Below are 23,622 nucleotides of genomic sequence, written 5' to 3'. Positions count from 1 at the left end.
CACACACACTCTCTCTCTCTCTCTCTAACTCACTCTCTTTTGCACGTACACACATACACAAATACTTTCACACATATACATGCATACCCACTCATACACACACACACACACACACACACACACACTCTCTCTCTCTCTCTCTCTCGCATGTACACACATATACACACACTTCCACACATGCACACTCACTCTTACACACTCTTATACACACACTCACGGCCATCCTTTTGAGAAAGTCCCACTAGACTGGTGAAAGAAGAAACTCAATGACAGGCCGAGCAGCTGTGAAGAGAAGAGGGCGTTGGGGAAAAAACAAACATGTTTGCAGAGGCGAGAGACAGAATGAAGGAGTCAGAGACAGAGAATGACTTTTAAACGGTGTTCAATGTACAACCTCTGTCTTTGTATGCACAGATGCATAATTCAAATGTCATCGGCATGCTGTTTTAATATGCAATGATTTCAGAAGAACAGTATGCAAACTAACATTAGCATGCATAAGATTGAATTACACTAATATACCTGACAAAAGTCTTGTTGTGGATCCCAGCTGTAAAAGCAACAAATAATAACTTCTAGTTGATCATTTGGAAAAGTGTCAGAAGGTGGATTTTTTTGATGAATCATCTGTTGAGCTGCATTCCAATCATCACAAATACTGCAGAAGACCTACTGGAACCAGCATGGAGCCAAGATTCTCACAGAAATCAGTCAAGTTTGGTGAAGGAAAAATCATGGTTTGGGGTTGCATTCAGTATGGGGGCGTGCGAGAGATCTGCAGAGTGGATGGCAACATCAACAGCCTGAGGTATCAAGACATTTGTGCTGCCCATTACATTACAAACCACAGGAGAGGGCAAATTCTCCAGCAGGATAGCGCTCCTTCTCATACTTCAGCCTCCACATCAAAGCTCCTGAAAGCAAAGAAGGTCAAGGTGCTCCAGGATTGGCCAGCCCAGTCACCAGACATGAATATTATTGAGCATGTCTGGGATAATATGAAAGATCTCACCATACTTTGGTCTTGATCTCATTTATCCTCATAGCATCAACATGGGATAAAAGAACGGCATCTTAACTCTGTCTTTCATGAAGTGTAGTTGTCGTTTAATGTATAGTAAACCGGACTCATTCAAAAGTAGCGTCGATGTGCAAAATCGTTATGAATGCACGCTACACTTCCGACTGTACTGTACTGTTTTCTTTTTCTTATAATGCAGTTTTGAGCTAAGCGACATTTTCATTTGCCATTCACTGACAGTTGGTCAGGCTCAATCAGTTCATTCAACTCCGTTTTTTAAAATCGAAATCAAATGCGGAATATGTCTCCTCATAAAGCCGGCTTATCAGCGTGCTGCTACATTGAAAACATATGATTCGATTCGCACTTTCTGATTGGTTCTCGGGATATAGCAGCTTTTGCTTTCAAAGGCAGGTGGCGTTTAGAAGCTTTTGCCAACACACTGTTGTTTTCTGAATGTGCTGGCGCTGGGATTTAGACGATTTGAGGCAAATCTATTTGCAGGGCTCGAAATTAACTTTTTTACTTGGTAGCACCGGTGCTCCCAACTTCAAATATTTAGGAGCACCAAAAAAATTTTAGGAGCACCAGAAAAAATTTAGGAGCATCCACCTAAAATGAATGAGCACCACTGCAAATTGTTTTTTAAGGGATTTATTGTATTTTAAAACAACATTTAATAGGACTGACAAAAACCAGAAACAACTATCTAACTAATGCTGCAAAGACATTGATATTTGTGTGCAATAATTCCAAAATGAATGTCTAATAATTAGGCCATAGAATATTAATGATGATAAAAAATGACAATAATAGTAACAATGAATGTCCATTTCTCACTATGATACTGCCTTGAATGTGCATGAATGTAGGTTATCTGCTATAAAAAGTCTGTTAATTTATGAAAAATAATTGTTTAGTTTGCATCAAACAAAAATGAAGCATTGCAGTAAGGAATATTTATTTTGTACTGCTGTTTTTATATGCATGTCAATTTAATAAATAATATTTCTGCTACAAAACAAACAAAAGATTATAATAAATCATTCAATTCAATGATGAAAGCTGCAAAGCAGTCATCAGTAAATAAATAAAAAAATAAAAATAATATACACCTCAAAAAAGAATAGACAAAAGAAAGTAAGTCTCACTATCACTCTTTAAAAGTTTTGGTTTCAGTTTGTGTCAATTTAAAGGTTCAGTCTGAGCTGATCTTCATTTTTCTGTGTTAGTGGAAAGCAGGCGAGTCAGCCGACCCAATTTATGAGCAGGCAGAGCAGGATTCTTGCGCTAACCATCGGCTCAATACCGCTCTTTGTTATGAGCCGCAGTTTCAGTGTAAACTTAGTAAAAGTGAGCTTCTTTGGTGATGATATGTACAGTATTAGATTTGACTTTTAGCGGACATTTGCGCTGAACACGCAGTGAATGCAACGCATGGAGATTCGGGCGCCTTCTCCAAGAAGCGCGCTCGATTGATCTCAGCTGGCGGATCATTATTCACCACGTGACGTGTCATGATCGCTTTTATCTGCGCCTCAACTTTAGGTGGGGTTTGCAAACCTGTGCGCTTTAAGTTTTTACTCTTCAGCCGTTTGCATTTCCCGTGGTCATAAAAGCTCCTTCCCTGTCATCTGACAGCGCAATACCTTGAGGGATTGACAGCTAATATGAACCAATATAGCGGCAGGGAAGAGCGATTTAGCACGTTTTTACAAAAAATCAAAACAGGTCGCACTACAACCATTATCTGCAGTCGCACTAATGCTCCCAGATATATTATGAGGTCGCATAGATTAATTTTCGGGCGCATATGCGACCAAAATGGTCGCAATTTCGAGCCCTGATTTGTTGATGGTGTAGTATGTGCCTAAAACATTCACTCAATGTCATTAGCTCATTTATGGTGGATTTGGCGTTTAGTGGCTTTTGCATCTGCACTCTTCATAACCTGTCACAGAACAGAATGAAGGGCAAAAATTGCAGTTCAACAGAGTACTTTAATGAAGAAAAAGGTCAAACAAGGCAGTCTGTCGTATAGCGAGACACACTGAGCTGGAGCTTTAGGAAGGAACCTCAAAAGGCCACCCACTTGGCCGTGAGAGAGAGAGAAGGAGGTTGGATGGTCCTGTAAGCTCACCACTGCGCTGAGGTGAACGTCTGACCTCCGGGTGTTGGTAATCTGAGCAATTTATTCAATGATGAGAGCGCACTATAATTGAGATCGTTTCATTTGTATCGACAACGGAGAGCACAGGAGAACAAGACAAGATACCTAACCAGATACCTAACATATCCATCTTCTAATGGTAAAAGTTAATTATTTCTATTGTTTATAATCACACTTGATAACAACAGTCTGCAGAAACACTTTGATTGACTCCTCCCTTTTGTACATGTCATCATAGGGGGAAAGCCCCCCCACTTGTGATCATCTCTCCCTTATTAGCATAGGACGTTAGTTCTGTTTGTGAATCTGCCACTATGTTGGCAGACAGGCATTTGTAGCTCCACCCTCTTTTGAAAAGAGCACTATCTCATTTGCATTTAAAGCAACAGCGAACCTAATTGTGTCATTACGGTTGAAGCCTAAAAGGGTCAGTTTCAGAGTTATTAAAAGGTCACGAAACACCAAAACACATTTTTTGAGCTGTTGACAGTGGTATATGTGTCCCACACTGCTAAAAACACTATTAGGACACCTATATTTCACTAAAAAGTGTAAATTGGTTGTTTTTGCGTTATTTCAAGCAAATTCGTACTTCCTGTTTGAAACGAATTTTTGAAGCTGCGTCACAGCCATGAGATAATAGCGTGTATTCCAGCGTGCAGACTGGACGTCTGTGCCAGAGTGTGTCTTATTACGTCTTACAGTGTGATGCATTAATGCATGAGTAAGGCTTGGGTCAAACCAATCAGCGCGCTCTATTGTGCAACTTCATTAATATTCATTAGCATCACCGTGTTTACGCCACAGAGACGCCACGTTGTGTTGGCAAAACAAGCGTGAAGTGTTGCTTTTATAGTTTGCTGCCATTAAGTTTCGTTTTCATTTTCTCTCTGTGAGAGCGCAGCTGGAGTCACGTGTGGATTAACAGTGTACGCGACGCTCGACAACAATAACTTGACTTGCGTGTCTAAGGAGGATTATTGTTTACCTGAGAGCTGTTCTCATCTGCAAACGCTAAAATCCGGATTCGCTTGTAGTCTCCTCTTAATAAAGACGCGGCTCTAGTTGCTGGTGATTGTCCTGTCTCTACAGATTTGGTAAGTGAGCCACCAGTGCTCTTTGTTTATTCAGTTTGTTCGTATCGAATTAAGTTAACTATTGCACTGAGTGCAAACATAGCACCGCATTAAGTGACCGGAATAACACACGCGGCTTTCTGACGCTACCTGCCGTGTGCATCTAAGTTTCCGGGAAATGCAGAGTTTTTTTCTCTCATTCGCCGTGCGGTATCAAACATTGCATGAAAAATACACGCTTAGAGCAGTTCCTCGAATCAAATATCGCGTTTGTCGCGAGGGGCATGAATGAATTCCCTGAATGAAAGAGCCAAACTGCAGTTAAAGTCCACCATTTAATAATTTGGCAAATAATTCGACTACAGATGTCCATGTAGGTTAAACACCATCACTTTCTCATGTGTGTGTATTTTGACTGAAACTCGCCCGTGCCCAAATAGACACTCCCACACCATCCCACTTTAGTTCCTCCGACACTCCCCCCTAAACAGAGCTGGACACGCCCACTTTTCTGACTTTTTCCAAAGTAGAGGTGTGAAAACACCCTGCTGAAACGAGGGGGTTTCATGGCCCTTTAAACCTTATTTGTGTGGTATTTTGAGCAGAAACTTTGCACACAAACTCGCACACACACTCTAGGGACATCAGAGACTTATTTTACATCTTGCAAAAATGGGCATAACAGGTCTTCTTTAAAATTGGCACCGGCCAAAACAATCCTCAAGCGTGCATTGCCAGTAGTAAATCAGCTTCTATAGCTGTGATCTTGTTTGTTGATACTTCTCATCATAGGTTCAGTGACCCAGTTTCTGCTAAAGAACAACCCTTACTCTGTGTTTGGCTGAGACGGTGGTCTGAATATGGCTGGCGGCGTCACATATCACCCAGGTATGACATTTCAAAACAGAAGCAAATATTTGACGGATCCACAAAGGAGCTCAATGTTTCAGACTAGAAGGATTTGCTGTGGGTGTTTTTTTAGCGGCTAAGAGACGATTGACATCACAGCTTAGTTTACACAGTTGCAGACAACACGGAGATATCACACAGATCATTTTCCCTGGCAAAAATCCTTACACTGCAAAACAAAAAAATGCTTTTCACTTAGATTCCTTGTCTTGTTTCTAGTCCAAATATCTCAAAATTGTTAAACCAAGAAGCATTTACTAGACAAGCAAAACATATTGTCTTGTTTTAGGAAATAAATGTCACAAAATTAAGTGAGTTTGTCTTTAAAACAAGCAAAATAATCATACGTCAAAATGGAAAACAAGATTATTTTGCAAATAACGTAACATTATTTTGAAAACGTAACATTCTGTAGTGCAGTTAGTGATAGTTTCAGGCCATTTGGTGATTTTAGTCTTCATGCAGTAAAATCATCTTCATCTAAACAGTCCCTCGCTCGCTGTGTGTGATTTTGCATCATCCTGGACAATTTTAGTGCTTCACACATGTTTGCTGCATATATAAAGCGTCCATGTCTTGAGGTCAGGATGTCAGATTTGATTGGACGGGAATCACAGAATTGATTATTCTACTAAAGATGGATTTATACAGTACTTTCGCCTGGCGTCGCATTTCGGACAGTGCATGCACTTCTGGACAAGACTTTTATACTTGCTGTTCAATAAAACGACAGGGGGCGGTCAAAAGAAACTGACCGTAAAGTCAGACAAATACACAGAGAAGTGGCAAGTTTCTGGAACTATGTCATATCATTAATATAGTTTAAGATTTTTAAACTAATTATTTTTATTGTTTTTATAAATTATTTTAATAATTATAAGCATTTTTATAATCATTCAAGACCTTTGATGCATCACCTGCTTTTGTTTATATCTCAGACAATTTTACCTATTTATGTTTATTAAAATTTTATAGACACCAGAACATGGGTTACTCTACAATTATATTTCGGAAAGAATTAAAGCAAAAAAAGAAAAAAAAAGCCCACTTACTTAAAAATACAGATGTTTTTTTTTTTTAGATTAGCCCGCTCCACAGTTCACACATCACTGTCTGGCTAGTTTCTGTCCTCTACTTATGCTAAAAAGGCAGTAAAGGGCCACCATTTCTGACCATTATCACCAATAAAGCCCAGAGAAACAGGCCATCAGTATATTGTAAACCGATAGCTTCAAATATTAATTTCCAGTAATCAAAGAAATAATTCGTTCCTTATTTGTGGTTTTGTAACTATTCAAAATTGTAACATATAAATCAGTGTTAAACCTATGACTGGTGAAAAACATATGTCTATAATTGTGTACCTGGGTCTCCACTTTTGCCATGGCCTCTTTTGGCTTTAACAAACTTATGCTTTAGGTTTTTCCAAACTTTTTAACAAAAACTTTCCTCCTTTCCCACGGCTGTTGCTATTTCTAGCCAAGAATTATTGATCATCTGGTTATCTCTATGATCACGGATCATAATGGTGTCTGTACAGTCGTACCTGTTTCAGACAAAATCTCTTCCAAGTGGTTCAAATTCAACTTAAATCAAATGCAGCGCCGCACAAACTGTTCGCTCGAGTCTCAAATAAAAACATGCGCTCCGCCGGCCGAATGTTGTGTGCACCCAAATCGAACCTCCGCAAATCCCGTGATGACGTCACATTCGCCCCGCGCACTCAAGCGAAGAAGCAGACACGTCGAGAATAAACCAGGCTTCAGCCAATCATAGTACACTGTAAAGCCTGGTTTTAACTTCTGTGTCGAGTGATCGACGTGACCTACGGCGCATGCCTTGAGTGTTGCTGTGCATTTATACTTGCTACCTTAATGTACAAGTGGCTCAAACTTGCTGATTTTGAGGCAGGAACCGGCGGACGTGCAACAACTTTAACCATGAGGTAAACACAAAACAAAACTTTCCATTCGGAGTTCCTTCACAGGACTCCACACTTGTAAACACTGGCTCCAACAGACTCGCGTGGCTCTCGTTCCCACCCACACTCGTCAGCGCTACCAAGCAGACCACAGAGCTTGCACTACGTGTCATTGCGACGTGTAGTTACATTTTTTGAGAGGTGCACGTCAGCAACAGCCACGGTGTAGGGCTCTGCGTCCACACATAGGCTGTGACGTAGCATACTTGTGCAATTAATGCAGAAGTATAAATCAGTGTAAGTGCTTTAAAGTGTAAGTGTAAACCCTTAATAAAGAGAGTAAGTTAATATAACTTCACATTACCTAATATGCCAAGTTTTGTCATCAAAACTTCAACTTTCTCATTAGGCAGCAAAAAAAAATTCATTAATATTTTAAAGTTCTGTGAACTTAGCATTTTTATTTCTTTATCTGATTCACCATGTCTCTGTTTAAAATGATTGGTTGTGCTTGAAATTCTGCCTGGACAAACGCTGCCTGGTCAGGTGGTCAGGTCAAAATTTGGCATCAACAACATGAAAGCATGGATCCATCCTGCCTTGTATCAATGGTTCAGGCTGGTGGTGGTGGTGTAATGGTGTGGGGGATATTTTCTTGGCACTCTTTGGGCCCATTAGAACCTGAGTATTGTTGCTGATCATGTCCATCCCTTTATCACCACAGAGTACTCATCTTCTGATGGCTTCTTACAACAGGATAACGCACCACGTCATAAAGCGTCAATCATCTCAGACTGTTTTCTTGAACATGACAATGAGTTCACTGTGCTCAAATGGCCTCCACAGTCACCAGAACTGAATCCAATAGAGCACCTTTGGAATGTGGTGGAATGGGAGATTCACATCATGGATGTGCAGCCGACAAATCTGCAGCGATGCTATCATGTCAATATGGAGCAAAATCTCTGAGGAATATTTCCTGCACCTTGTTGAATCTGTATGCCACGAAGGATTAAAGCAGTTCTGAAGGCAATAGGGGGTTTAACCAGGTATTAGTAAGGTGTACCTAATAAAGTGGCCGGTGAGTGTATGCGTGTGAGAGTATGTTTGTGAGTGCATGTAAGAGAGTTTGTGCTTGTGAAAAAGGGAATGTGTGTGCAGAATGTATGTTTGTTTACACATGAATGTGTGTGCATGTATGCATGCAAGTGTGTGTGTGTGTGTGTGTGTCAGCCCCACTGTAGCCCCCATCTATGAGCATGTGTGTCTAGACGCACATACATGGGAAACATTAGAACACATTCTATCAAATGTGAGCTGTTCTTCAGGAGAGTGTGTGGAATGTTCTGGTGTTCTGCTTTCCATTCTGCTCTGTGAGGCCAGTGGTCTGATTAGAGTCATACGCAGCCTGTAAGTGAACCTACCAAACCCCGTCCAGAGCTGAAACCCAATCCATCTGAGCTAAAAATGTTTGATTATGCTACACCGCCGACTGCAAAAAAAACCAATGGGGCGTCCAGGACTTTCGGGAGGTCAGTGACAACAATGTTATCCAGATATCCCAGTCTCACGTAACCATCATGTGTGACTAAACGCTAAAAGGTCAAGTCTCTGTTGCAGAACCGCAGATTTAAAACAGGAAGAGTGCGGCATGTAATGTGACAACCTCTATTTTTCAAAGGTTTTCCCTTGTGGCTTTAGGAGTTTATTTATTTGAAGCTGATTATTCTACATAAATAGACAGATGTGGGGGAAAACTGTTGTTGTGATCTGTTGCATGGAAAATATCCTAATCAGAACACACAGCACATACAGATTTGTTCGCTGGTAACTACACTGCATAAAATAGCTGTTAATTAACATATTATATTATATTATTATATAATATTTTAGGTTTTGTTTTGTTTTTCCAGCAGCTGGTGTGTTGGAAAAAAAACATAAAATAATGTTGATTAGAAAGTTACCGTAAAACAACGAATGTTGCATTACAGAAATTTATCGTAAAATAATGGATGATAAATTACAGAAATTTACTGTAAATAAACAGATGTTTAATGACAGAAATTTACTCTAAATTAACCGATGTTAGATTTATAGAAATTTACCTTAAATCAATGGATGTTTAATTACTGTAGATATTTACTGTAAAATAATGGCCTTTAAATTACAAAATTTTTTTTATAAAACAACAGATGTTAAATGACAGACATTTACCGTAAAATAACGGCCTTTAAATGACAAAAAATGCACTATAATATAACAGATGTTAGAATACTAAAATTTACCATAAAATAACGGATGTTAAATTACAGACATTTACCATAAAAATCAACAGATGATAAATTACAGAAAATTATGATAAATTAACGAATGATAAATTACAAAAAAATTACCATAAATTAACAGATATTTACCGTAAAATAATGGATGTTAAATTACAAAAATGTATCACAAATTAACAGATGATAAATTACAGAAATTTACTGTAAAACAACGCATGTTAACAGACGTTAAATAACAGAAATTTGCCGTAAATTAATGGATGTTAAATAACAGATATTTACCGTAAAAAAAATGAATGTTAAATAACAGATATTTACCGTAAAATAATGGATGTTAAATTACAAAAATGTATTGCAAATCAACAGATGTTAAATTACAGAAACTTACGACAAGTCAAAGCATGTTTAATTACAGAAATTTACTGTAAAATAACGCATGTTAAATTACAAAAATTTACCATAAATTAACAGATGTTAAATAACAGAAATGTGCCGTAAATTAATGGATGTCAAATAACAGATATTTACCGTAAAACAATGGATGTTAAATTACAAAAATGTATTGCAAATTAACTGATGTTAAATTACAGAAATTTACTACAAATCAACGCATGTTAAATTACAGAAATTTACTGTAAAATAACGCATGTTAAATTACAAAAACTTACCATAATTAACAGATATTTACCATAAAATAATGGATGTTAAATTACAAAAATGTATCGCAAATTAACAGATGTTAAATTACAGAAATTTACTGTAAAACAACGCATGTTAACAGACGTTAAATAACAGAAACTTGCCGTAAATTAATGGATGTTAAATAACAGATATTTACCGTAAAAAAATGAATGTTAAATAACAGATATTTACCGTAAAATAATGGATGTTAAATTACAAAAATGTATTGCAAATCAACAGATGTTAAATTACAGAAACTTACGACAAATCAAAGCATGTTTAATTACAGAAATTTACTGTAAAATAACGCATGTTAAATTACAAAAATTTACCATAAATTAACAGATGTTAAATAACAGAAATGTGCCGTAAATTAATGGATGTCAAATAACAGATATTTACCATAAAACAAAGGAAGTTAAATTACAAAAATGTATTGCAAATTAACTGATGTTAAATTACAGAAATTTACCACAAATCAACGCATTTTAAATTACAGAAATTTACTGTAAAATAACGCATGTTAAATTACAAAAATTTACCATAATTAACAGATATTTACCATAAAATAATGGATGTTAAATTACAAAAATGTATCGCAAATTAACAGATGTTAAATTACAGAAATTTACTGTAAAACAATGCATGTTAACAGACGTTAAATAACAGAAACTTGCCGTAAATTAATGGATGTTAAATAACAGATATTTACCGTAAAAAAATGAATGTTAAATAACAGATATTTACTGTAAAATAATGGATGTTAAATTACAAAAATGTATTGCAAATCAACAGATGTTAAATTACAGAAACTTACGACAAATCAAAGCATGTTTAATTACAGAAATTTACTGTAAAATAACGCATGTTAAATTACAAAAATTTACCATAAATTAACAGATGTTAAATAACAGAAATTTGCCGTAAATTAATGGATGTCAAATAACAGATATTTACCGTAAAACAACGGATGTTAAATTACAAAAATGTATTGCAAATTAACTGATGTTAAATTACAGAAATTTACTACAAATCAACGCATGTTAAATTACAGAAATTTACTGTAAAATAACGCATGTTAAATTACAAAGATTTACCATAATTAACAGATATTTACCATAAAATAATGGATGTTAAATTACAAAAATGTATTGCAAATGAACAGATGTTAAAGAAATTTACTGTAAAACAACGCATGTTAAATTATAAAAATGTACCAAAAATTAACTGATGTTAAATTACAGAAATTTACTACAAATCAACGCATGTTAAATTACAGAAATTTACTGTAAAATAACGCATGTTAAATTACAAAAACTTACCATAATTAACAGATATTTACCATAAAATAATGGATGTTAAATTACAAAAATGTATCGCAAATTAACAGATGTTAAATTACAGAAATTTACTGTAAAACAACGCATGTTAACAGACGTTAAATAACAGAAACTTGCCGTAAATTAATGGATGTTAAATAACAGATATTTACCGTAAAAAAATGAATGTTAAATAACAGATATTTACCGTAAAATAATGGATGTTAAATTACAAAAATGTATTGCAAATCAACAGATGTTAAATTACAGAAACTTACGACAAATCAAAGCATGTTTAATTACAGAAATTTACTGTAAAATAACGCATGTTAAATTACAAAAATTTACCATAAATTAACAGATGTTAAATAACAGAAATGTGCCGTAAATTAATGGATGTCAAATAACAGATATTTACCATAAAACAAAGGAAGTTAAATTACAAAAATGTATTGCAAATTAACTGATGTTAAATTACAGAAATTTACCACAAATCAACGCATTTTAAATTACAGAAATTTACTGTAAAATAACGCATGTTAAATTACAAAAATTTACCATAATTAACAGATATTTACCATAAAATAATGGATGTTAAATTACAAAAATGTATCGCAAATTAACAGATGTTAAATTACAGAAATTTACTGTAAAACAATGCATGTTAACAGACGTTAAATAACAGAAACTTGCCGTAAATTAATGGATGTTAAATAACAGATATTTACCGTAAAAAAATGAATGTTAAATAACAGATATTTACTGTAAAATAATGGATGTTAAATTACAAAAATGTATTGCAAATCAACAGATGTTAAATTACAGAAACTTACGACAAATCAAAGCATGTTTAATTACAGAAATTTACTGTAAAATAACGCATGTTAAATTACAAAAATTTACCATAAATTAACAGATGTTAAATAACAGAAATTTGCCGTAAATTAATGGATGTCAAATAACAGATATTTACCGTAAAACAACGGATGTTAAATTACAAAAATGTATTGCAAATTAACTGATGTTAAATTACAGAAATTTACTACAAATCAACGCATGTTAAATTACAGAAATTTACTGTAAAATAACGCATGTTAAATTACAAAGATTTACCATAATTAACAGATATTTACCATAAAATAATGGATGTTAAATTACAAAAATGTATTGCAAATGAACAGATGTTAAAGAAATTTACTGTAAAACAACGCATGTTAAATTATAAAAATGTACCAAAAATTAACTGATGTTAAATTACAGAAATTTACTACAAATCAACGCATGTTAAATTACAGAAATTTACTGTAAAATAACGCATGTTAAATTACAAAAACTTACCATAATTAACAGATATTTACCATAAAATAATGGATGTTAAATTACAAAAATGTATCGCAAATTAACAGATGTTAAATTACAGAAATTTACTGTAAAACAACGCATGTTAACAGACGTTAAATAACAGAAACTTGCCGTAAATTAATGGATGTTAAATAACAGATATTTACCGTAAAAAAATGAATGTTAAATAACAGATATTTACCGTAAAATAATGGATGTTAAATTACAAAAATGTATTGCAAATCAACAGATGTTAAATTACAGAAACTTACGACAAGTCAAAGCATGTTTAATTACAGAAATTTACTGTAAAATAACGCATGTTAAATTACAAAAATTTACCATAAATTAACAGATGTTAAATAACAGAAATGTGCCGTAAATTAATGGATGTCAAATAACAGATATTTACCATAAAACAAAGGAAGTTAAATTACAAAAATGTATTGCAAATTAACTGATGTTAAATTACAGAAATTTACCACAAATCAACGCATTTTAAATTACAGAAATTTACTGTAAAATAACGCATGTTAAATTACAAAAATTTACCATAATTAACAGATATTTACCATAAAATAATGGATGTTAAATTACAAAAATGTATCGCAAATTAACAGATGTTAAATTACAGAAATTTACTGTAAAACAATACATGTTAACAGACGTTAAATAACAGAAACTTGCCGTAAATTAATGGATGTTAAATAACAGATATTTACCGTAAAAAAATGAATGTTAAATAACAGATATTTACTGTAAAATAATGGATGTTAAATTACAAAAATGTATTGCAAATCAACAGATGTTAAATTACAGAAACTTACGACAAATCAAAGCATGTTTAATTACAGAAATTTACTGTAAAATAACGCATGTTAAATTACAAAAATTTACCATAAATTAACAGATGTTAAATAACAGAAATTTGCCGTAAATTAATGGATGTCAAATAACAGATATTTACCGTAAAACAACGGATGTTAAATTACAAAAATGTATTGCAAATTAACTGATGTTAAATTACAGAAATTTACTACAAATCAACGCATGTTAAATTACAGAAATTTACTGTAAAATAACGCATGTTAAATTACAAAGATTTACCATAATTAACAGATATTTACCATAAAATAATGGATGTTAAATTACAAAAATGTATTGCAAATGAACAGATGTTAAAGAAATTTACTGTAAAACAACGCATGTTAAATTATAAAAATGTACCAAAAATTAACTGATGTTAAATTACAGAAATTTACCACAAATCAACGCATGTTAAATTACAGAAAATTACTGTAAAATAATGTGTTAAATTACAGAAATTTACCATAAATAACAGATGCTAAATTACAGATATTTACCATAAAATAACAGATTTCAAATTAGAAGAATTTGCCGTAAATTACCAGATGTTAAATAACAGATATTTACCGTAAATTAACGGATGTTAAATTACAGAATTGTACTGTAAAATAACAGATAATAAATTACAGAAATTGACAGATTTACTGATGGGTGAGATGTTAACGGTGTCTGCATGTTTTTATGTTCTACAGAGCAGGAACCTGCTGAAAAACAGAATTCATGCTGAGTCAGGCCTGATTATCTTTTAATCATTCCCTGTCAAAGAATTTAGTTCAATTTAGTTTAATCAATTCACCTACAGCGCATGTGTTTGGACTGTGGGGGAAACCAGAAAAAAACCCACACCAACACGGGGAGAACATGCAAACTCCACACAGAAATGCCAACTGGCCCAGCCTGGGCTCGAACCAGCAACCTTCTTGCTGTGAGGAAATCCAAACCTTTATTTGTTTCTTTCTTCTGTAAAACAAGAAAGAGGATATTTTGAAGAATGTTGAAAACCTGTAACCATTGACTTCCATAGTGTTTATTTTTACCAAGGGAAGTGTATGCTTACTGCTTTGGTTACAGAAAATCATAAAAGTTTGGAGCAAGTAGAGTAAATAATGATGGAATTTTAATTTTGGGGTGAACTACCCCTTTAAGACACACAAAGAGAAACAAAAACAACTGTGTGCTTCTTTTTAAAATCGTTTAAAACGAAAGTCGTTGCTTGTCCAGAAATGTCAGAAGAAAATGGTTTTAATTAGAGCTGAATTCCAGACACAGTCTTTAACAGCCTCGCTCAGTTCACAAGGCCTTTTCCCACTATATCTTCATCAGAATGACTTGTGTTGATTTATCCCAGAAAGCGAGCAGCGCCACAGACCCTGCGGTCCAGAGCGAAGCGCGTCTCATACGACGAGCCCAAACGCGGTGAAGGGTGTGGGTGTGCGATTGAGCAATGACGTGAGAAATCACAAAGTCAGAAATCTCGGCGAGCGAGAGACTGGGCGTCTTCATGTGGCCAGAGTTTCTCTTTTCCCATCCAAAGCCTCAAACACGCTCCATGCATCTGCACCCCATCCCCATCGCAGCCTTAAAGAACACTGCCGACTCTTTTGTTTTATGGAGCACTTCTTGGCCTCAGGAGGTGTTTTAAAGAGCTCCTAAAACAAACGCTTTCACTACTTAATGCGTATTTATGTCATTTGTCGAGAGGGTAGCACAAATCAAACTCAATCCCTCTTTAGTCGGCATGTTTCCGGCGTTGATGAGAATACATCCAGACTCAAACAAACCCGGAGGAAGAGCTGGGGAGGAATGGACTACGTGTGATCTGGATAACATAATCAGATTATAAAAATCAAGTACTAGCAATAAGACTATTTGGAGAGCTTGTTATGCAAAAATCCCTTTTATAAAGGGTTTAAACACAGCAGTGTGTGAATATCACAGCATCTAATGAGAAAGTTTTATTACATTACTTTATCATTTTTTTATAATCACACTTAATTAAATGCAGTCTGCAGGAACACTTTGACATTCTCCCTTTGTATGTGTCACCAGAGAGAAAAAAGCCACGCCCACAAGTGACTGTTACTCCCTCATTAGCATAAACAACCCTAGGTAAGAAGCAGCCATCCACCATTAGAGTTTTCAGCATGTACAAATGAACAGCTGGTTTTGAATCTGCTACTATACTGACACACAGGCATTTGTAGCTCCGCCCTCTTTCAGAAAGATTCTCATTCATAAAATCACTCTTAAATTCTCATTTGAATTTAAAGTGACAACAGTCATAAACCTGTTGCTTATATGCACTTATACACTTATAAACAGCGAGGTGCACTAACCGGCCACTTTAATAGGTAAACATTACCAGTACTGGGTTGGCCACCCCTTTTGCCTTCAGAACTGCCTTAATCCTTCATGGCATAGACTCAACAAGATACTGGAAATATTCCTCAGAGATTTTGCTTCATATTGACATGATAGCATCACACAGTTGCTGCAGATTTGTCGGCTGCACATCCATGATGCTTATCTCCCGTTCCACTACATCCCAAAGGTGCTCTATTGGATTGAGTTCTGGTGACTGTGGAGGCCATTTTAGTCCAGTGAACTCATTGTCATGTTCAAGAAACCAGTCTGAGATGATTCACACTTGGTGCGTTATCCTGCTGGAAGCAGCCATCAGAAGATGGAGACACTGTGGTCATAAAGGGATGGACATGCTCAGCAACCATACTCAGGTAGGCTGTGGCGTTGACACGATGCTCAATTGGTACTAATGGGCCCAAAGAGTGCCAAGAAAATACCCCCACACCATTACACCATCACCAGCCTGAACCGTTGATACAAGGCAGGATGGATCCATGCTTTCATGTTGTTGACGCCAAATTCTGACCCGACCATCTGAATGTGGCAGCAGAAATGGAGACTCATCAGAGCAGACATTTCTCCAATCTTCTACTGTCCAGTTTTGGTGAGTCTGTGTGAATTGTAGCCTCAGTTTCCTGTTCTTAGCTGACAGGAGTGTCACCAGGTGTGCTCTTCTGCTGCTGTAGCCCATCTGCCTCAAGGTTGGACGTGTTGTGTGTTCAGATATGCTCCTCTGCAGACCTCGGTTGTATTAAGTGCTTATTTAAGTTACCGTTGCCTTTCTATCAGCTGGAACCAGTCTGGCCATTCTCCTCTGACCTCAGGCATCAACAAGGCATTTACGCCCACAGAACTGCAGCTCACTGGATATTTACTCTTTTTCAGACCAAATATTATGTGCTGTCATCATGGCGAAGATAAAAGAAATCAGTTTTTAAAGTTACTAAAACTATGATGTTTATAAAAATCTATCCGTTAAACAGAAATTGGAGAAATAAATCTACAGGGGTTAATAATCCAGGAGGGCTAATAATTCTGACTTCAACGGTATATAAGTATTCGTTGCATGTGAATTTGGTTTCATTGGCATCACAAGTGAACAGCACATTGTGTTTTTTTTTTTTTGCATTACTATTGAGACTCTTTTGACTCCATAATTTACTGACTTTACTCATTACTATTCCTGAGTGATCAAGCCAGCTCTGCCTGAGAGCAGTTGGTACTAGTTTAGCCAGCAAAGCAATATGCATCAGCTTTAGTCAGGATTAATCATACGCACTTGGAAACAATCTCTGCTATTTGGTTTCCTACCTTGTACTGTTTTGAGAGCTTGCTTAATATGACACGTACTGGCTCTGCTGTGTAATCCATCACTACACAAGATGTGATTTTACACAGGCCAACGCAAACAAGCGGCAGATAAAGCCGTGAAGTCGTTGTGCAATAAACAGAGATGGGGAGTCGTGCAATGTTTTTTCAGACATCTCGCCAATCTCAGGTGTTTGCTAATCTTCATGTGAACATGCATGATAAAGAAAATGGTGTTAAATGCTCAAAACATTATTAAATACTATCAAAATACTTCCTTGCATATCAAATACTTCCTCAAAAGAATCAATTAGTTTTCATGATACAAAGATGAAGCTTTGAAAACACTTCAGGCTTTTGAACACACACAAAATAACATTAATTAAACATTGATTAAAAGACCATGAGATATTGAATTCTCCTTTATTTACTACCAGGTAAAATGATTGAAACTGAGAGTTAATCATTTTCCAAGAACCTCTAAAAATAAAATAAAATAAAATTCAGTTCAATAAAAAAATGTAAATAAATATTTTTTATAAAAAATGTATTTAAATAAAACAAAAAATATATAAAAACATATTAAAATTACAATTACAAAATTATAAAAATATAACCCAATAAATAAATAAAATAACATAACATAATAATAATATAAAATAATAATTAAAAAAAATAAAAATTTAATTAAAATAATAAAAAACAAACAAAAATAAAATAAAATATAATATAATAAAAAAAACAAAATACATTTAAATAAAAATAAAAAATAAACATTTATATATTAAAAACTAAATTTATATTTTTTAAAAATATTGAAAAACTACATCAAATAAGTAATAAATATTTTTATTAAAATATAAAAAACAAGCAAAAATAAAATAAAAAAGGAAAGTAAACATGACAGAATTGTATTTTTTTTTAGAGAACTACCACTAATTTTTACATGAAATAAATTATTTATATTTTTTATGTCAGCTTTTTTCTATTTAAGAATATACACATCTGTCATTTTATGTATTTTCGATACATAGTTTTTAATAAATAATTCAATAAGTAAAATAAAGTATGAATTTTAACCCGGCACTGGTATGAAATATTGCCTTTTCAATGAGGACTTTATCCTGAAGATCTTGACAGAGTAACTTTTTTATACCAAGTGTAAAATACAATTTCTAAAGGTTTAAAAGTTAAGGTGGAATAATAAAAAGTATAATAAAAATATTTTGCCCTACAGTATGTAGTTTACATTAACAGCCAAAATGATCACACAACAAAATTAAACTAGTGTCAAAATAAAACAAAATATAATAAAGAAGAATAAGAGTTTATATGGAGCATCAAAGTTAGATGAGCGCTTTATGAATCTGAAATGACATCAGAGTAAATAACTAATAACAGCTCTCATGCTTGGGTCATTTTAGCATTATTCTAGTTACTGACTGAAAGTATGATTCAGGAGGTGGAGACTGTCAAAAATATGTACAGTGAAAGTCTTTAAAGGAATAATTTACACAAAAATGTCAATTCTGTCATCGTTTACTAACTCTTTACTTGTTTCAGACCTCTGTTGAAAACAAAAGTAGATCATTTGAAAAATGTTGGAAACCTGTAACCATTGGCTTCCACAGTATGTGTTTTTTCTACGAAGTCAATGGTTACAGGTTTTCAGCATTCTTCTAAGTATTTTCTTCTGTGTTTAACAAAAGAATGAAACTACTAAATAGCTATTTTTTTTTTACATGAACTATACCTTAAAGTTAATATTTTCAACCAAAATGTCCCTAAATATGCACACAAACGTTATGTTTTAAAGAACATTTCACATACTATGTGCTATTATTCAATCCCATTTCATTAGAAAATTTTTGGGTTTTGAAAAATAATAGAAGGTTCATCTTGGAGATGTGAAATGTACCCACAATTCCAGAATTACCCATACAAGGAGCAACATAAAAGTTTAAATTAAATAAAAAATGAATAAATAAATAAAATAACTAAATAATAATATAAAATAACAAAAACTAAAACTAAATAATTTAAATTTAAAATGTAAAATTTAAATAATAAAAACAAAAAATAAAAAACAAAATAAAAAATTATAAGGACATAAAATAACATTTAAATAAAAAAACGTAATAAAAACGTAATAAAATGTAAAGAATAATAAAAAAATAATAAATTAAAAAATATAATAAAAAAATAAATTAAATAAAACAATACATATTTTTATTACATTTTAAATAAAATTAAAAAATATATAAAATAAAATAGTAAAGTAGAGGTGATGACAGAATTGTATTTTTTGGGAGAACTACCACTAATTTTTACATTAAATAAAGTTTTTGTATTTTTAATGTCAAAATAATAATAGAAGGTTTATCTTGGAGATGTGAAATGTACCCACAATTCCAGAATCACCCATACAGGGAGCAACAAGAAAGTTTGTTTTCCAAAATATATATAAACTAAAGGAATAGGGGCGACACAGTGGATCAGTGGCTAGTGCTGTCACCTCACAGCAAGAAGATCGCTGGTTTGAGCCCCGGCTGGGTCAGTTGGCATTTCTGTATGGAGTTTGCATATTCTCCCTGTGTTGGCATGGGATTCCTCTGAGTGCTCCGGTTACAACCACAGTCCAAACACATGCACTATAGATGAAATGAATAAACTAAATTGGCCATAGTGAATGAGTGTGAATGGGTGTTTCCCAGTACTGGGTTCAAGATGATATGTTTTGCTTGTCTGAATAATGTTTCTTGATTTAATACTGTTTAAGATGTTTGTTCATTTTTGCACCGTGGTCTCTTGCTATAGGATTATTGCCCATTTGGGTCATTTTCTGAATCCAGCAGTGCTCAGCATTACAGGCGTCTCCATGATGCGAATACAAGAAAGAATGACAGGAAAAGGGTGGGAGCTTTTCCTCAGAATGGCACAGACACCTCTAAATTCCTGGCAAAACATTGCATTTGTGTGGCACAGACGATTTTTAAAGGGATAGTCCATCCAAAAAAAGAAAAATCTGCTATCATTTACTTGTTCCAAACCGGTTTGAGTTTGTCTTCTGTTAAACACAAACGAAGATCAAGTTCAAGTCAAATGGAGCCATTATCAAGTCATTATTTCGCGTGTGGACAGAAATGTTGCGTCTCACAGGACCATGGTGCCACATAAGTAAACAATCATAATTATGAACACAACACTGGACGTAAAACCTACTTTAAACCTATACATAACTAACATACCAGAGAGGATACTACTATACATACACACTATAAATACTGTAACCTAAGACTATAAGACAATACAAGTACTTTTACATGAGACAGATCAATATTGTGCAAGATACGGTGCAAAAGATGTGGAGCTTGATGAAAACAAGTAGTGCATCATGACTGTGTGGTACATTCATAATACATTGTTTTTTTACAGAGTCATTCCAAGATGGAGTTTAAGTAAAGTTTGCTGTGCATATGGAGAGAAGAGTGTTTCTACAGGTGGTTTGTCAAGCCCACTCACCTGAGTGAGGCACGCTCAGAAATGCACAATGCTTTTATAGAGATATGGAGCGATAAGAAAGTGTCTGATGCAAATGTGCAATAACTGGTGGAAGTGTCTGGAAATGTGTCAGAGACATGAAAGAGTGTGTTTTCTACAAGTGTTTTATCAAGCCCTCTCACCTGTGTGAGGCACACTTGGAATTGTAGTGTTTTGAGGTTTTCGTGGGGTGTAGTGGGCAGGAGAGAAGGGAAAATCCTGTTTTTTTGGGGTTGGGATTGTAGATAATGCTTAATAAAAATAATACATAAGAAAGATATTTACAACAAGCCAAATAATAACTATAAAAGTAAAAAAAAACTGAATAATAACAATAAACTGAGTTTCTTTCTCCTGTTTAAACACATATTTTGAAAAAAAAAAACATTCCATAGTACTTTTTGTTCCTACTATAAATACCAATAGCTGCTTTTTCTTAACATTCTACAAAATATCTCCTTTGTCAACAGAACAAATAAATTCCTAAACATTTAGAAACACTTGAGTGTGTTTCATTTTTTGGTGAACTGTTCCTTTAAGTAACCAATGGCTGTATTTTACTCATACTTTCGGGTATTAAACACATTATCTGAAATGATGCTGCTGTTTACTCCTGCTTTAATTAGTGCACGTGTTTAGATGACTGTTTAGCCACAGGATAAGCAAAATAAAAAAACTCAACTGAAACAAATAGCTAAATGAAGAGTTGTTTTTAAAGCTTGGGAAAATGCTGAAGCTTAGATGAGAACCAGAAAGAGACAGACCATTTTCTCCTCTCAGCCTGGTTTGATCCTCGCTCACTAGATTGCAAATCACAATCATTCCAAGATGCAAATAAACAAATACCTCTGAAACTAGCTGGCTAAGCGAATTTGAGTTTAAAGACCTGGAGCTTATTCACTAAACAGTTGCACACATTTTTTCATCTAAATAAATCCTTTATCTTCTTTATCAACTCCCTGCAATGCAAGTACAGCATAGTTTACAGGAGTTGATGCTGTTCTGATATGCATAATTGTGGCAAAAGCAAACAAACAGTGCTATTGAGTGCAATTCATTCATACAGTAGCAAAGTCTTCCTAGTCTGTGAATGGGGAATTGTATTGTTGTTCTGTCACTGTCTACCTGTACTTGTTTCAAAGCATTTTGACTTTGTCTTCTGATGGCTTTGGCTGATTCGAAATTTTCGTCATCGAGCAATTGGAAAGGTGTACCTAATAAATTGGCCTTTATCAGTGTATACTGAAATATTATATAAAATATTGAATTAAAATAAAAGAAGCAGTCGGCGCCAGTGGAGTAGTAGTTAGTGCGTCGACACATGCACGCAGGTGCTCGCGGCGACCCGGGTTCGATTCCGCCTCGCGGTCCTATGCCGATCCTTCCCCTCTCTCTGCTCCCCATGCTTTCCTGTCAATTATCTCTACTGTCCTATCAAAAATAAAGGTGAAAACCCCTAAAAATAAAAATAAAAAAATAAAAGAAGCATAGAAGAATAAAATAAAACGGCTAGTATAATATTGAGTTTAACCTCCTAAAGTTTGTCCCGAAACAGGTTGATCTAATCTCAATTTTTAGTTAAATTGACGTCATCTTTAATAAATAAACTCAATATTTATATTTTATTCATTCATTCATTTTCTTTTCAGCTTAGTCACTTTATTAATCCGGGGTCGCCACAGTGAAATAAACCGCCAACTTATCCAGCGTATGTTTTATGCTGCTGAGGCCCCTCCAGCTGCAACCCAGTGAGGGGAAACACCCATATACACATTCACACTCATACACTACGGACAATTTTAGCCCACCCAACTCCCTTACAGCACATGTCTTTGGACTTGTCGGGGACACCGAAGAACCTACAGAAAACCCACGCGAGCACGGGGAGAACATGCAAACTCCACACAGAAATGCCAACTGAGCCAGCCAAGCTTCTTGCTGTGAGGCGAAAACGCGGCACCATTTTTATTTTATATTTATTTATGTTTATATTTTCATTCACTCGCTCATTCCCAGAAATCCTGTTTTGTCAGCATCAGCACAAAATAAAACACTTATGTCACGATTACCAGCGATCATTTCCCATAAGATCGCTGGTTTGCACCTACAAACACCATGGACTACAAATGCGCCATTTCTGGACTACATATTCATACAGTACATGCACTCCGGTCACACTATAAACCTGCATATTGGATCTTACCTCATTTGCTTTCTCTGCTGCTTCCTGTAGCACCCTGGTGTCCTGGTTCTCTGTTTTGCAAAATCCTGCTGTGCCTTTCTTTGATGCAAATCTTAATTTTTTGTCTCGGGTACCTGTCTGGCACACAGTTTATTCACAGTCAGGCAAGCGGTGGTCAACACAGGTGCAAACAGGTGTGTGAGCACAATCCAGAATCACAGTCGAATACAGGCAAGAGGTCAGAAAGGCAGGCGGCAGGCAAAGACAAAGAGGCTAACAAGGCTAACGGTCGGTACACATGATAACAAGACTGGGAAACGCGTTGTAATGCTACTGTGACAGATAACAAGACTCTGCAAACTGAAGGGGTGAATGTGTGGCTTAAATAGTGTGTGTCAATCAGTCTCTGACAATCCTCAGGTGGTGTGAATGTAATCAGTCTAGATGAGGAAGCATGTGTGAGTGTGACCGGAGTGCATGTATGAATATGTAGTCCAGAAATGGCGGATTTGTAGTCCATGGTATTTGTAGGTGCAAACCAATGACTGTAAAAAATATGGACGACGCTACAGCCCCTTTTCCCATTGAACGCCTTAAGGGCAAAACGCCTGCTTGACGGGCACAAACTGTCGCAAAAGACT

At 34.9% G+C, this 23,622-nt stretch overlaps 1 protein-coding gene across 4 annotated transcripts in view; it reads right to left on the bottom strand.

The window, feature by feature from the left end:
* The window catches only part of synpo (synaptopodin), a 170,582-nt gene that overhangs the window by 66,045 nt on the left and 80,915 nt on the right, over positions 1 to 23,622 (bottom strand). Inside the window, exon 3 of one of the 4 annotated variants that reach the window (XR_012389999.1) lies at positions 212 to 282. The exons of 2 other annotated variants lie outside the window; for them this stretch is intronic. The gene's annotated coding sequence lies outside the window, so the exon portion shown is untranslated. The remainder of the gene's footprint in view (positions 1 to 211; positions 283 to 23,622) is intronic. One more of the 4 variants, XR_012389997.1, reaches the window with a different exon arrangement.

This window comes from Danio rerio, chromosome 14 (assembly GCF_049306965.1).
Source record: "Danio rerio strain Tuebingen ecotype United States chromosome 14, GRCz12tu, whole genome shotgun sequence".
Classification (NCBI taxonomy): Eukaryota; Metazoa; Chordata; class Actinopteri; order Cypriniformes; family Danionidae; genus Danio; species Danio rerio.
This window is presented reverse-complemented; position numbering and strand designations above follow the sequence as displayed.